General features: G+C 37.9%; 1 long non-coding RNA gene across 6 annotated transcripts in view; it reads left to right on the top strand.

Moving 5' to 3' along the window:
* Nucleotides 1-250: 250 nt before the first annotated feature.
* Nucleotides 251-7728, top strand: part of LOC108445283 — a 49092-nt gene continuing 41614 nt past the window's right edge. For 2 of the 6 annotated variants that reach the window (XR_001860091.1, XR_001860095.1), the window contains exons 1-3: nucleotides 251-467; nucleotides 2144-2204; nucleotides 3103-3143. This is a non-coding gene — a long non-coding RNA (uncharacterized LOC108445283). Of the gene's footprint in view, nucleotides 468-2143; nucleotides 2209-3102; nucleotides 3144-5745; nucleotides 7138-7728 lie in introns of those variants that run through there. The other 4 variants (XR_001860093.1, XR_001860089.1, XR_001860094.1 and 1 more) reach the window with 3 other exon arrangements.

The raw sequence follows: 7728 nt of genomic DNA, 5'->3' as shown, positions 1-7728 counted from the left end.
ACCACAATTATTTAGGCACCTGTGTTGGGATTTAGCGTGTGCTCACAATGTAGATTTGGGGAGCACTATTTATTCTCTGTGTTGCTCTCCTGAGCATCTCCTAGCACTCTTCCTCAGTGTTTCCCTTTCTTCAGCAGTTCCCCAAACTTTCCCTGTCTCACAGGCTGAGATGATCAGAATTTGAATAATCAGTGTTGACACTCTTGAGCGCCATCATTAGGGATTAGGCTTAATCCCTTGGGAGGAGCAGAGCCCTGGCAACTCAGATCTTGCAGAGCACTATCTTTAGTTGTCTGCATGTTCAGCACAAAAGGGCTTACAGTTTGCTCAGTTTTTGAAGTTCTTTTTCATAATTTTGTGGCTCATTTAAAGAGAACAACTGTTCAGGTTCTGCAGAACACCTATCATGAAAACATCAAGCCAGTCAGATCCCATGAAGAGGATACAAGCAGGACCTGCTTTGAAAGGTTTTTAATTTTTCTTTTTTTTTCTCGATTGGGAATTAGGTTCCTGGTGGTAGTAAGGGGAATTTAAGCTGGTATTTCAATGCTTCTGTAAAGTAGTCTATTTATTTATATGAAATATGGATTTAAATGCAACCCTTAAAGCTCTAGATCTCACATATGTATTTTGTTCTTGCTGGGAGGGTGCAAGAATTCTGCCTCCTGTGTTATACAGAAAAGTGCATGTGCTTGAGTTTTGGGTGATAGCTCTTTCCCAGTTTTAAAGAAAGCATCATTGAGGTTTAATTTCACTGCTATCCTTGAACTTTCTAAACATTATCAAAATGACTCGAGGAGCCTTAGTCTGCTGAGAGACCTAACCTGTTAGCCCTGTGCTTCATGCTAGGTAAAAGAAATGCTTGTCTTAGAGAACAAAGAGATGTATTAGTACTCACTGCAAGGTCAGGGTATGAATTAAACTACATATAAAGGTAAAAACTCGGGGAGAATATAATCCTGGGTGGATATAAAGGGAAGCCGCTTTTGAAGAAATACTTGAACAGGCAAAGCATCATCCTAGGAGGTGAAATTGGTCTCATTAGCTAGCAAATAAAAGAGGCTCTGTAAAGACTGTTCATTTGAAAGAAAGCTGAAGATTTCTCATTTTACAGCCATACTAAACAATGTTGGTATGCTGATGTTGATCAGGATGTTGATTAGCGTGAACAGCTATTGCTTGATAACACTGGTCTTTGGCTGTAATGATCTTGTGAGTTCTGGTCCTAGGGCTTCTGAGTATAAATTGCTGAGCCAGACCACTCTGAATTTGTTATTTCACCAAGTTCAGCTTTGTTCTTCTTTGTTGTCCCTTGTTTCATCTTGGGAGAGGCACTGATCCAGGCAGACCACACTGTGTGACACAGATGTATTCAGCCTTTCTTAACGGGAGTGTGCTAGGTCAGTGTCCTTGGCTTCCTTGTTCAGGCAGTGTTGGGTCAGCATATCTGTAACCTTAAACTGGGATACCCAATTTGCTCCTGGGAAGTTTGGACCTTCCCTACAGACTAGGGTGAAACTAGAGATACTTCCCTTGCAACATCTCCCACAGGATGGCAACTTATAAAACATGGAGCAAATGGGAGAAAGCTGAGTTTTACTGAAATCTCTGTCATAAGCCTGCAGAAATCACAGGGTTTCAAAGCGACCATTCATTTTTGGGTGATTTGCCCCAGCCCTAGCCATTCCTAAGGACCACAGCATCTGTCCCATGTCTGACTCTTTTCTCTTCTGGGTGCTCCTCTGCCTTAGAGCTACAAGGGCTTTAAAGGGTTACTTTTAAGATTTACAACCCTTTAAGAGTGGGTTGCCTCTCATAGGGACCCTTCTCCTCCCCTTAAATGGAATGGGCATCTTATTACAATTTTTACTGACTAGTTATAATGGATTTGCACTTAGGAATCTGAGTTCCTCTAACAGCTTTTTTAAATTCCAGACATAGGGGTTTGGGTGGAAAAGGTTGGGAAAAGAACAAGAAGCCTTTTAATTAAGTGTGTATATTCCGCTTTATACCCTGAGTTGGTTGTAAACCTGGGAACAGGACCCAATTGTTCAGATTCTAACTCCAATTCAGTCGTGCAGAACGTTCTTCTTGCCATTAGAAATATTAATAACAATGATTTATCATAATTTCACCTTCAAAGGGAACAGTGAAAAAAGACAGGTGAAAACAAGTTAATTGCTGACTCCAGATTTGACTTAAAGGTTGGTAAGTGTGAACCAATTTTTCTTTCATAAGAGAATATGTCATTTTAACAACATAATTTTAGTGGCATATAATTTTTCTTTTTATTAGCCTTTCCTTTTGTCTCATCTGCTGTTAGACTTAAGAAGCCTGTTCTCAGTACACAGCCCTCAGTGCTAGGCATCTTATATCCAAGGATCTGACTTCCCCACTTCCAATTTATACCTCTGTGCAATATGGTAACATATTGAGATATCAGTCAAGCTATTAGGCTGGCTGTAACTATTTTTAATAAAATACAACAAAATGATAGAAAAAAATTTGAAAAATGAGGATTTGACCTCTTTACATGTGTTATAGATTCTGAACATGATGTGCAAATGGTAAATTCTGAAAAGTTATCTTCCATATAATGTCATTTCTGCAGAACTCTCTTGCCTCAGGGTTGTGAATTATTGTGCTGTGAACATTATAGGAGAGATTATTTACAATAAATCGTGTAAAACCGCAAATGTTTTGCAATCAGAATATGTCAAATGCTGAGGAATGAGGAACCCACTTTGGTTTATAACTTCTTTCAAGCATGAGCCAAAAACTCTACAGTACTCTTCCTAATGGAAAAGCATCCAGACCAATCTCTATAAATACTTATCACACTCCCATAAACTAACCTATTAGAAGCACTTGACATTTTCATTTATACCTGTAAAACTGTTGGAAAAAAAGTTATATAGGCTGAGCTCTCTCATGCTTTCTCAACATTTCTTACCCACAAAATAATGTAATATAAAGAGTTGTTCATGCAATCTTTTGGCTGACTGTCTGTTATCTAAAATGTGATTTATCTGAATAATATGAGTTATGCTTCCTCCAGTTTCCAATTTATGGTGTTAGAATAATTCTTTTTTATTTCTCCAGTGCAACTGGTATGCTGTAAAAATCTACTGGAATATTCTCAGGTAATAATGTAATAGGAGCCTTAGCAGTAGCTGGGAAATTGATATAGGACCTTACATTTGTAAAATGTTAAAATTTTTTATTAAAAGGTCAGGAAATTATTTCTGAAACATCACCCATCTGCAATATTTGATATATATATTTATGCTGTATATCAACACTTGAATTTAAAAAGAGAAACAGAAAACGCTCTGCTGGAAGGATGTGGGCAGGTAGGTCAGCCCACAGATTCTCCTGGGTTGACCCAACTTGGGTATTTTGGTGGCAGATACAGAAAACTTGTAGAAAACTTTTGGGAGAATTGTTGAGAGAGGTTCAGTATGCTCAGGACTTGTAACAAGACCCAAAAGTCTACTAAAAAACCCAGAAATGGCAAGACAGAATATTAGCATTAACAGTAGGGAGAATACGCCAACATTTTGGACTGTACAGTTATGAATGCCAACAAAATATAAGATGCCTGTGGTGTGTAATGGGTCTCAGCTTATTTAATCCTTAAAACCATTGAAGAAATGTTGATCTTGAGCCCAGCAAGTAATTAAGATATAAAAAAAATACTGAACCTAATGCTAAAACTACATGACAAAGTTTCTTGCACTGTTTCTGCCATACCCTTCATTAGCACAAACTTGTGTCTCTCCTCCTTTACAAACGATTTACAGCCTGTTTCACTGAATGTGAGTGTGGAGATGCTTAAAGCACAACCGTAAGGGCAATGAGCAGGACAGTTCCTGCACCTGACTACCAAATACCCAAACACTCAAAACAACCCTCTGCCGCTTACTTCAAAGCAGTCTTTTTGAAAGGGAAAAAGAATGCAAGGTACCCCAAGAAATCTATTTTTTCATCAATCACCTGCATCTATCAGTCATGTAGATACAGCATTTCAGTGGAAAGAACAAAGTCTTGCAAACTAGGATCGATTATAACACCACATGGCTCTTGGTTTCCAGATAGTCTCCAGCCTGGTGATTGCAGCCTGGCTCACTGCAGTTGCTTTCTGAAAAGCCTGGTGCTTACATATTACCAAGGAAGTTAAGCAATTTTCTTGGAATCCAAGCAGTTGTCTTGGAAGACCACTGTACATGTTGTTATCCTACAGTATATGGCAAGAGGGCACATTTTAAAAGAAATTATGTGAAAACAAATATACAAATGTTATTTGAATTCTACATGCCCTCTCTGACATTTAGTGACTGAGACTGACTGCTAAATCCCCCACTTTCCTAAAATATCAGGTAAAATACCAATATGCAAAAAATAAGACTTGTGATATCCACGTAGGGTAACAAGTACTATTAGTTTTTCAGGAATTGTGATGAAAAACATAGTTTGTAAAATTTGTGGTAGTATATTTCAATTTGATCTGAATAGAATAAAAGTATCTTTCCAATCAGCTCATAGAATACACTCTTGCTAACAGCATTTTACTATGCAACTTATTTTTATGTTATTTTGGGAACTCCTACACCAATGTTTTTCACAAAACTGTTGAAATGCATTGATCAGAGAGCAGATTATTTTTATTTTACACAAAAATTGGTTTTTATTGACAAGCAAATCAAATAGTTATCTGCAATTTTTGGTATTTCAAGCAGAAATTTGTGTAGAGAAAGTGTAAGTTATCACTCAGAAAAATAATCCTCAGTGCATAGGACACCAGCATGAAGAATGGCAAATTACAGGTTGCCAGGAACAAAGCAGTGCTTCATAAAATTCATAGCACATTCCATCACAGGTAAACTAGATTATCAGAAGACATATTCCATATTTTATAGTTGCTTACCAGATGAGACATTTCTCTCTTTCTGTTGATGACTGCTCTTTGAGTTGTTTGGAAAATGCTGATTTTGGCTGCTGCATGGTGTGCAGGCAGCAGGAACTAACTTTCCCTGTCAAAGATCTCTAAAGGCTGTGGCATTTACTCTGGTGTTTTTCCTGATGTGGAGGGAATGGTATTGCCAGTGTTATTGCCAAAGGTGAGGGATACACAGATGCCATTCATCAGCACTTAAGTGACACCAGCAGAGATTTTCTGTGCTTTCTCAAGAACAGTTTCATGGTTTGGTTCTAGATTTGGTAACCACCCCTACTTGTAAACTACTTACCTCTGGTGACTGCTAGCAGTGTCCTCACCACAAGCACCCTCTGTGATGAGTGAAAGGGTTACAGGTCTTCAAAGGGAATCCAAGTCCTTTCCTCTGCTAGGACTACTCTCTAAAATGTTTTCATCTCTTAAATCTTTCTTGCACAGTTGAGAAAGGACAGACTTTTGGTGTCAGAGTCATGTACCCCTTTCCTCCCCTCTATATTCTGTGTTCTCTCAGTAAAAGAAATAATGGTTTGGAAATGTGTTCCAGACACAAGATTTATTCCTTAATATATATTTCTGATGCAGCCACATGCTGGGTTCCTTACATTAAACACATTTGGTGATTCAAGTTTACTTTTGAAAACAGCCTGCTTTGTTTTCTGGTCTTAGTTGTTTTGTTTACTTTTGTTTGGTTTTTTTTCCCCTTTTTTCAAACCATGAGTTTATTTTTTGTACTTCTTGTCCTTCTAAAGAATGCAGGCCTCATCTTCCATCTCCTCTTGTTTATTTAGTGCTTCATGGAAAGACACTGATCTTCACAGTCAGAAGCCCATTGTCAGCCTCCTTGGGTTGCCTCTGGCATTGTGACTTTTAAAATTATGATTTCCATCCATTAAGAGGTAATTTAGTTTTGGTTTGGATTGATCTCATTCAGCTTTAACTGTCTAAAGTTAAAGTATCTATGCCAAGCTAGTTATATGGGCTCCTTCTAAACTTAATGGAAAAAAAGGGATCTGCAGAGGTTACTCACCTCAACTCTGTCACCCTGTGTGACTCACTCTGTTGGCAGAGTGCATGGATGATGAGCTTCGGCTCTGAGTGGACCCCCCCTGCTCATGTGTGCTTCATATTTCCAAGTTGACCTCCACAGGGAAAGGGTGGGGAATCCTGTATTGTCATAATGTCCCCAACACAAATAGTGCACTGTAGGGTTGGTGCGATAAGTTTTTTATTGGCCAAAGGCTAAACACTTCTAATGCTGTTTTTCATTCTCAAGACCACAAGTACAGTGTATTTCTTCTGCAGTTTCACTCTTCTTGATTCCCTTCGTAGTATTATAGATTCTCTCTCGGGATCAGCGAAATAATATGTGAAGAATATTAGTGATATGGAAGCTTGCTTCAGGGTTATCTTTAGATATCTGAGTTGAACTCTACAAGTGAGGTGCTAAATCTGCCTTGAGATTATCAATACAAGAACAAGTGAAAATGTAGGCTTTACAAATAGATTGTACTCCTTTTGTTCTAGGATAGGAGGAGAAACTGAACAGAGCATTGAAGCTGTTGTCACACAGCTGGCTTTGCTGGGCTCATACCAGTGTAACAGCCAGCAGAGTAAGGTTACATATGTCTTATTTAAAATACTCTTAGATCAAAAAGTGTGCAGATAGCAGGGTAAGGCATGACAGGAGGTGGAAAGGACTGCTCATTTTTGCATATGACCACTCTGAGTGATGATGGAAATAGTCATGCTATTAGACTCTTTGACTGGAGTATATATAATAATGATTTTACAACAGTTTAGAGAAATGACAGTACAGTAACATTGTATTTGCCAGTCAAAGAAATCAAACCTCTGATATTTATTATGTACTCTGTAATATCTTTTGCATGGTTGGTGTTTCATCAGTGGGTTAGTAAAACTTCAGTTTTATAACTACATCCTGTTATTGAGGTCCACAATGAGCCCAGTTGTTTTCCGGGTGGAAAGCCAACCTTCATTAGCATTTTTGCAAGGAGCTAGGTATTGTCCTTCTCTTAAGACTGACTGAGTGAGTCTGAAAGTTTTACAAGAACTGGCTGAGATTTGTACCTGTAAAAATCTGTGATTTTTTCTGGTTTTTTTTTAACAGTAAAAATCCATACAGAAAACAATGTTTAACCTTTAAAACTATAAAGCCTAGGTTGTAGGGCCATTAGTATTTTTTTTTTTGCAAAGCTGAAGTATTGCATGTTTTTCACTCTGTTTCAGGAGGATTTGCATATATGAAAATGCATAATAATACCTTTTGTCTTCTAAGCTGTCTATTTTAAAATTTTCAGTTCTGTTTTCAAAATAAAAATGCAAACGACTGTTTGGTGTAGTTTGTACATAAAGGAATATGCTGGTTTTTTCATATTTGTTTCTTCAATTAGCTAGTCTGACCCAATAAATTTTAGTGTTTTGTTACTAATAACTAATGAAGAACAGGTAACAAAAGCCACAGCAGCATCTTGTACCCATTAAGAATTGGATCAAGCTAACTTGCACATCGCATGAAGCACGCCGTCATATATAGAAAGCAAGAAGTGTCTGGGGCAGCATACACTATTAATTAGAGCTGAAGCTGGACTTCTGTTGTGGCAATCATGACTTTCATGTTCTATTACTTTCATGTGCTAAAAATACTATGCCACACTTGATGTTTTATGATTTATGTATGTGAGCGGGTGGACATTAGACACATTTTGTGAGTGGCTGCAAGCTTAAATTCCCCTCACTAAAGGAATGGAGAT

This window comes from Corvus brachyrhynchos, unplaced genomic scaffold (assembly GCF_000691975.1).
Source record: "Corvus brachyrhynchos isolate BGI_N302 unplaced genomic scaffold, ASM69197v1 scaffold92, whole genome shotgun sequence".
Classification (NCBI taxonomy): domain Eukaryota; kingdom Metazoa; phylum Chordata; class Aves; order Passeriformes; family Corvidae; genus Corvus; species Corvus brachyrhynchos.
Note: the sequence above shows the minus strand (reverse complement) of the source record. Positions and strands in the feature narration are given on the sequence as shown.